Source organism: Talpa occidentalis, unplaced genomic scaffold (genome assembly GCF_014898055.3).
Source record: "Talpa occidentalis isolate TD23 unplaced genomic scaffold, MPIMG_talOcc4v2.1 talOcc4.18, whole genome shotgun sequence".
NCBI lineage: Eukaryota > Metazoa > Chordata > Mammalia > Eulipotyphla > Talpidae > Talpa > Talpa occidentalis.
This window is the reverse complement of record NW_023601851.1, coordinates 9,589,642-9,596,291: the sequence shown is the minus strand read 5'-3', so window position 1 is coordinate 9,596,291 and position 6,650 is coordinate 9,589,642. Positions and strand designations below refer to the sequence as shown.

Sequence of the window (6,650 nt, the reverse complement as noted above, 5' to 3'; positions counted from 1 at the left end):
TGTTAAAAAGAGGAAAAATCAATTATATAGAGTATACGAGCATCAGACTGTATGAAGTCATCATAAATATAATTTAAAAATGAGCATATATTTTTTTTTAATTTTACAATGGAATTATATGAACTTAGAAAAACATAAAGACCAGTATTGTGTGAAATTTTAAAATACGTGTCTCATAATGGAGTCATGAAGTCGTCTTCCCTATTACGTTTGGGTGAGTCTCCCCTTCATCAGTCTCCCCACAGCCTACTTCACGGGTTGGTTCCTCAGACAGTATATGACGGGATTAAAGGTGGGGGGCACCACCGTATAGAAGATAGAAATGACCAGGTCAGACATGGACGGGTTCCCTGAGGTCGGCTTCAGATAAGCAAAGAATCCAGAGGAGAGAAACAGCACCACAACCAGCAGGTGGGGAAGGCAGGCTTTGTCCTTCCCTTCTGTGGATGGGATCTTCCTGACAGCAGAGAATATGTGGACATAGGAAATGACAATGAAAGTAAAACAGCAGGAATCCAACACCACAGTAATGAGAATGGGGACAAGTTTTCTCATTAAATTTCCTGAGCAGGAAATAATCGATAACTGGGGACATCACAGAAGACCTGGTGTACCACGTTGGACCCACAGTAGGACAAGGAGAAGGTTCCAGCTGTGTGCATCACAGCCTGGAGATCCCCACCCAGCCAGGACACAGCTGTCAGCTGCACACACCTGTCCCTGCTCATGATGATGTCATAGTGCAGGGGTGGCAGATGGCAGCATAGCGGTCAAGGGTCATCAACGGGAGCAGGTGCATCTCTGCACCAGCTGACATAACCATCACCAAGACCTGGGCAAACAGCCCAGGAAGGAGATGGAGCTGCTGTGCCTCAGAGAGTTGACAATGGACTTGGGGACCGTGGCTGAGATGAGACAGAGGTCTGAGAAGGACAGACTCCTCAGGAAGAAGTACATGGGGGTTTGGAGGTGCCAGTTCAGTGTGGTGATGAGGACAATGAGCATGTTCCCCAGCAGGGCACACAGGTAGACCAGGGAGAAGAGCAGTGGGTGCAAGGAAGCCCATTGTCCCCTGGGTGGGGAACCTCAGGAGGATGAATTCTGTCACGGCCGTGAGGTTGGTCACCCCTGGAGCCATCACTGCATGAAAGAATAGAGGCATAAAACACCATGATTGTCAGACAGTGCTGGACCTGCGGTGTCTCTCTGCAGGTGACCAGTGCTGTCCTTCCCCACTGACCTCTCTCTGCACCCTTTCCAGCGTCCCCCCTGCAGGGATCTCAGCTCTTGCTCTGCTCGGCCTCTCCAGCTTGTGACCTGCAGGTGCCACACTGTTCACGCCGCCTGTGGGAGATGCTGAAGGGCAGAGTTCAACTGACCTCAACCCCCTGAGCAGTCTCCTCCCGTCTCACCTCATCCTGTGCATGGGCACCCCTGAAACCCTGAGCCCGGCCCATCCTCTGCCATCCCCTGGCCCTAGTCCATGCACCTTTCAGGAGCAGGACCCCCAGAACCCTCAGGAACATGAACTGTCAAGGATGCCCCAAATCTAGCCTGTGGGGTCTTAGCCCCGAGTCCATGCAAAACACTGGCCAATCGCAGCTCCAGGTATACATTTTGGGACCAAGTGGACACTGATGGCCCCGAGTCTGCTCCTGGTTGGCACCCACGTCCTTCATCAGGGCAGTGGGTGGGGAGTCCCTGCCCCGTGTCGCCGTCTGGTGACCGTCTGGCCCTCGCCCCTGCTCGTATGCGCTGAGAGGGTGACCTCCCATCCTGCCCTCCCAGTCATTGTTCTGCCCCTCCCCATGCCTGAGTAGCTGAGGTGTTTCTCTTGCAGCTACTTCCACAGGGCTCAGGCGCGGCCGCGGTCAGGGCAGGAGGGACGGTCCACCCCATGGCGACAGCCACACGCTCGGGGCTCCCAAGCCCGGGGCTCTCGCCTGGTCCCCACCGACACCCCGACAGACCCGCCGCGGTGTCTGAGACTTCCCCTTCCCACACCCTGGCCTGATGCGTCCTCGCACACTGCTCAGAGGGCTCCCCGGGCCGCTGTCTTGTCCCCGTGGGCTTCTTGGCAGCCCCGGTAATGAACCCCAAGGGTCAATGAGTCAGGGGCCCGGGAGGCCCCGTGGGCAAGACCTGGTCCCCCCTCAGTCCCATCACCCCTGACCCCGCGGGGACCAGGTGGCCCCAGTGTCAGAGCCAGGATAAGCCCGTCCACAGGAATCAGGAAAGTCACCAACACCCTCTGGGACCCCTGGTCCTGGCGGGGTGATGGGGTGTGGAGTCAGGGGGGGAAGGAGGACAACCAAGAAACCCCCAGGAGCGAGCCGGGGAAGCACCTGGGTATTCTGACACGGGTTTATTCGTGTCTCAGAATTATTTTTTTTTTTCCAAAAGGCTGTTTACCTCAGCACCTGGAAAGGGAACAACATGTGAATGGGCGTGTCTGACAGAGGCGGGTGGTGACCTTACAGTGGGGGTCAGGCCCGCAGCAGCGCTGTCCGGTGTATCCTCTCGGTGGGTGTGCCTCGGGCTCTGACACCAGAGAGTGGGGGGCCCTCTCCTGGGTGTGGTCTCCCCGAGTCCTCACAGGCCCTCCAGATCAGGGTCACACACAACAAACGAGCTCGTGGGTGGGCACGCCGGGACCCTCCCCTGCAGGCACAGGAGGGAAGGCAGAGGCCTGAGCCAGCATGAGGGACCCACCCTGACAAGCAGTCCCGGAAGCTGCAGCCCCAGAAACTGATGGTGATTCTGGAGTTTCTGCAGACAATGAGGGGAGGGCCTTGCCCCCACGGGCCTGTCAATGAAGCAGATTCCCCCGCCCCTCTATTCCGGCCGGCACACGACCCTCCAGGGATGCGGGTCCACTGGCCCCGTTCCCCTTCAGTCCCTGGTGTCCTGCACCTCAGGGACACAGGGGACGCCCTGTTACTTGGGCCTGTGGGCTGTGGCTGGCAGCACCCAGGGGTCCATGGTCATGGGCAGAGGACAGTTGGGGGGTCAGCACGGGCGAACCCATGGATCAAGACCAAATCCCCACGTCCCGGGGAGGTAGCCCGCATGGGCAGAGCCCACAGCAACAGTCCGCAGACCAGGCTGGACCGCACCAGATGCCGGGCCAGACATGCTGCGCCATCGAGAGTTCTCAAGGAGGCCAGACACAGGCGCCAGCCCCCAGGGAGCAGGCAGGTGAGCACCCGGCTCCGCGGGTGTTGCCAACAACACCAGTGTTCCAGCTCTTGGGGTGTTGGCGCCCGCCAACTGCAAACAGCCAGCAGAGACTGGGCTGAGGCCCAGGTTCTCTTCGCAGGAGTTGCCAGAGGCAGGGCCTGAGGCAGGTGAGCAGCGGGGTCTCTGCGGAGGTCTCCGGGGGTCTTCAAGTCTATGGAGGTTCTGAAGTCGAGAAATACAAAGGTCATGAGAGCACTATGACTGACTATGCTAGCAAATTCAATAATGTTTTTTTTTTCTTTTTTTAAAGATTTATTTATGCTTACAAGAACTGGGGTACAGGCCTGAGGCAAGGGAGGGTGAGAGGATTCACCAGAGACAGAGTGGGGAGAAGAACAAGCAGACTGAAGAAATACACCACTGAGGGAAGCAGCGGGCGAGACAGGAGAGGTCTGCCACGCCATGGGGGAAGCTCTGAGGCTGGCAGGGATCATACAGGCACTGCAAAGGCTGCGGACAGCTTCACAGTGCTGCACTCCATTCACCTCTTTCACTAGGTTAATTCCCAAGTATTTGATTTTTTTGGTTTCAGTTATATAAGGGATGGTTTTCTTGATTTCTTCTGCAGACTGATTGTGCATAGGAAGGCTACTTATTTTTGCGTGTTGATTTTGAATCCTACTACTTTACTGAACTGGTTGATTATTTTGAGTAGTTTTTTCTGTGGCGTTTTTAGGGTTCTCAGTGTATATTATCGTATTGTCTGCAAATAGTGATAGTTTTGCTTCTTCTTTCCCCATGTGCATTCCTTGTATGTTTAGACATAGGTATTGACACTGATTTGGACTGTGAGGCACTTCTAAAATTAAGCCAACAGGTTAAAATACAGCAAACAAATTCAATGTGGCTAATGATGTAAACCTTTATGACATCGCACGTGACATTTGTCATTTGAAGTACTTTGAAATATTACTTGAAACAAAGTTTCCCTAGTCAAAGTGTTTGAATCAATTTCCTGATGGAGAGTGAGAAAATGTTCCCATGTAAAAAGGCAAGGGGACAGTCAACATGTACTGTTCTTTAGAATGTTCTTGTTTTAGGACTGGTTTGGGTCAGTCAACAGCATTCTTGCCATAAGCAAAACTGTGTCAGGAGCTCAAGACACAGGAGGGAATTCCATTCTAGCATGAAATTCTGAAAACATGTTAGTATGATTTAGGTGCAGATGACACTGTGAAGGGAGGAGAGGATGTGGTTCAGGAAGAAATGTGCAGCACCTGCCTGCAAGGCGGTCAGAAATGACATGTGGGTTGGAGGAAAGCAAGGTCAGAGAGTGGTAGGCGCATCTGGGGATTCTGCAAGAACAAGAGCAAATGCCCCAGGTGGCAACAGGATGTGGCAGAAAGAAGAACACCCAAATATCCCAAAATAGATGACAGGATCAAGAAGATGTGGTGCATATACACAATGGAATATGACTCCGCAATCAAAAATGATAAACTCATGCCATTTGCAGCAATATGGATGAAGCTGGAAGGGGTCATGCTTGGGCAAAATAAGCCAGAAAGAAAAAGAAAAATACCAGACGGTCCTACTCATAGCAGGGATTTAGAAAACCTAAATAAGGGACCAGGAAAATACTAATTATAATAAAGTAAAAATCACAATCAACAGCATCTACAAGCCAGAGACACACTACCGTGTCGGGGAGGAGGGAGTAGGATCAAACAAGGGGGTGGGAATTGTACGGGGACCATAACCAAGGTGAAAATGCATACATTGGCAAAAATGAAAAATGATGTAAATATACATAAAATTAAAAACAAGAAAGAAGGGCAGCTCACCCAGCAGGGCTGGACAGGGAGGGGAGGCGGGTGGGGGCAGGGCTGAGGCCAGAGGGGCAGGGAAGCCTGTGCAAAGGGGTTTTGGGGAAGTGCCAAGCCCAGTAGGGCCACGGGAAGGCGTGAGGCCAGCGAGCGGATGGTCTGATTGATGCTCAAGCTCTTCCCTGGGTGTGGGGGAGGTTGAAGGAAGGGGAGGAACCAGTGCGGGGCCGCAGCCCTGGCCCGTGACGCGCAGCATCCCAGGCTGGTGGGGGCATCGTGGGTTCTCAGAGGCGAGAGTGAATGCGGAGACTCCGTGGGGTTTGCAGCCCCTGAGGCTGAGGCGGGTTTGGACACAGGCGGCTGCAGAGGGCGGACTCCCCCGAGGCGGCCGTGGAGGTTGTGTAGAAAGACGGGAACGGGCCCGCGAGTGCACCCCCAACACGGGAGAGGCCGCGACCTCTCTGTGCGGCAGCCGGGAGCACTGCTGGTCGCAGGAGGAGCAGCATGGCCTCTCCTGGCCGCTGCTGGGTCAGGTCCCCAGGGGGCGGGAATAAGGGAACCTGCCCTGGGCGTCCTGTCCCCCGAGAGGATGACACCCTCCGCCCTCCGGGCTTGGGACACGCGGCGCTGGGGCCCCTTTGCCTGACCCCCCCCCGAGCACAGGCTCTGAGCCTCGGGGCCCTGGCCGCGCCCCAGGCTGCTCAGGGGAGACCTGGTCCTCAGCGGATGCTGTGCGTGAGTGATCAGGGTTGGCCTGGCGGGGGGAACCTGCAGCCTGAGCAGCAGCGGACCCCACTGCTCACGCGAACCCACCACTTCCAGAAGCCACGCTGTTCCCCGCAGGGCACAGGGCCACAGCGTCTAGACCTGGCCTTTGCCAACCTCTGCTCCCCGACCCCGAGTTCTAGCAAGAAGCAGATTTTTTTTAGTCTTTTTTTTTAAGGATATATTCATACAAGAACCAGGGTACAAGCCAGAGGTGCGAGAGGGTGAGAAGATTCCCCAGAGACAGAGCAGGGAGCAGAACAGGCAGACTGATGAAATACACTGCTGAGGGGCGCAGCGGGTGAGAAAGGAGAGGTCTGCTCGCCTGCCTGGCGGGCCGGGAATCGAACCGGTGCTGCAGAGGTGCGGACAGCTCCACAGTGCTGCGCTCAAACCGCTGCGCCAACGGGAGCCCCAGACGCAGATATTTCCAAGCCAGAAATCTTGGGGGGAGCTGACCAGCCCCAGCTGCCCCCAGCCCCGGCTGAGTCAGGTCAGGGGGTGTCCCCACAGCACTGCGGGGGGCTGGGGCGGACACCACCTCCAGGGCCCACTTTACAGCCTCTGCCGCCCTGGGAGCCGCCCCGGCCTCCGGCCTTCGAGGACGCCGAGGGGCACATGCAGCTCATGGGCCAAACGGGGGGACCATGTCCCAGAGAGTTTTCAGTGTCGGGGTGAGAAGAGCGGACTCTGTCGCGTCTCATGCTCCCATCATGGTGTCGTTTATTGTGCCCGTGGATGTGTCGTGCATGTGAGACGCATCAGGGTTTGGGGGGGACTGTGCGGAGAGACCCTAAAAGCCGAAACCTGGGACAGGTGCTCGCGACAGAGGACACGGCCTCGCCAGCGCCCCGCGGGCTTCTGGAACGGGGTGGATTC

General features: G+C 55.9%; 1 protein-coding gene across 1 annotated transcript in view; it reads left to right on the top strand.

Annotated features, from left to right (window-relative positions):
* LOC119250690 (zinc finger protein 39-like) overlaps window positions 1-6,650 on the top strand; it is a 332,349-nt gene that overhangs the window by 126,021 nt on the left and 199,678 nt on the right. The window lies entirely within an intron of this gene.